Below are 1,603 nucleotides of genomic sequence, written 5' to 3' on the forward strand. Positions count from 1 at the left end.
TGGAATTTCGGACTCATACTGTACAGACACACACATTACACACCACGCACACATACACAGCCTAAGATGATAGAATCCAAATCACTTCCCATCATCCTTGAGGAACAAGGAAAGACAGTGTCTGTTGATGTCAGGACAAAGCAAAACATTTCCAGCATTGCTTCCCCTTCCCTGGTGTTGGTCAAATGATGTGTTCAATGGCAATGTCACCATAAGCACGAACAGATGAAAACACCTTGCCACAAGTTAACCATAAAGTTGCCCACGCGCCTGGTAAGATATGGAGGAAGGATTCTCATATCCCCTTCCCCAGGCTGGGTCTGCACTGCCAACCTATCTTCTGACCTCTGTGCTTCTGCTGGCACTTCTAGGGTCGCTCCCGAAATGACTGGTATCTTCTAGAGGCCGAGGTCCGCACATAGGACAGTTGAGGATCACTTGACCCCACATCTAACCAGGCACTGTCTGCTCTTGACTCAGTGTACCTCCGTGGGCTCTCTTCCTGATGCTTCCCACCAGTCTCCACAGCATGGGCCCCAGCCCTGGTTCCTTCTGTTCTTAGAACACCAACCTAGGACATAACAGCTCATTTCTTCCAGTACTGCTTCTAGCCAGCCTAGAGAGGGTCTGGAGTGGTGTCCACCCAGACAAGCCCATCCTGCTGGGAGTTAGGAGGGGCAGTGCCCAGGACTACCGGCTGTTTTCACATTCATTTCCGCCCCCCCCCATGATTATCTTTTAGAACCTATATCTGTATGTGCACCTCCTACTGTTTGCTAAGAGCTGAGCAGCCCTGAGCAGCCCTGCATGGGCAGGGCAGGCTGGGCCTTACTGGCAGGTACACTTGGCAACTGGCTCCAGCCAGACAGCAGCACCTTCAACCAACATTTGCTCTGATACTTGAATTTGTTTCCTTCCTCTTCTGATAACATGTAGGGGAAAGTGAGTCTCCAAACTTCTATCACCTGGCCTCACTCTTGCGTAGAAACAGTTGACAATTCTGACAGAAAGTGTACACACACACACACACACACACACACACACACACACACACACACGGTCTCCTTACATAGACCAGGCTGGTGGCAATCTTCTGATCCTCATGACTCTGGCTTCCAAGTACTGGAATTACAAGCATGTATCACCACACCTAAGAGATATCTTTCTTGAGGAAAATGAAAGCCAACATGGAGCTCACAGTAAAAATTAAAAAAAACAAAACAAAATAGAACAAACATTTAATTAACAAAGTGGGTTGAGAGGCAAGAACTATCAGCATTTGGAGAGGGTCCATGGTAAAAAGATATGTATAAGGTTCAAGTATCAAACTGTTTTTTAGTTAACTTCAAAAGGTAGAGACGCCACATAGTAAAGAACTCTGACCTTGACCTACTAGGATGGCTATCAATTTCCACACTACAGTAACAGAACAAACAGAACACCTCCTGCTGCGCTACAACAAATGACAACACACAAAAGGGTAGATGGACCCTTGGTGTGATGGGCTGAGAATGGCTTGTGCATGAATTACGGTCCTCTGATGTGACGCAGGACACGTGGTCATGTATATGGACTACATTTCCTTGAAGTGATGTAATAAAGG

The sequence above is a fragment of the Microtus ochrogaster genome, linkage group LG9, assembly GCF_000317375.1.
Source record: "Microtus ochrogaster isolate Prairie Vole_2 linkage group LG9, MicOch1.0, whole genome shotgun sequence".
Lineage (NCBI taxonomy): Eukaryota > Metazoa > Chordata > Mammalia > Rodentia > Cricetidae > Microtus > Microtus ochrogaster.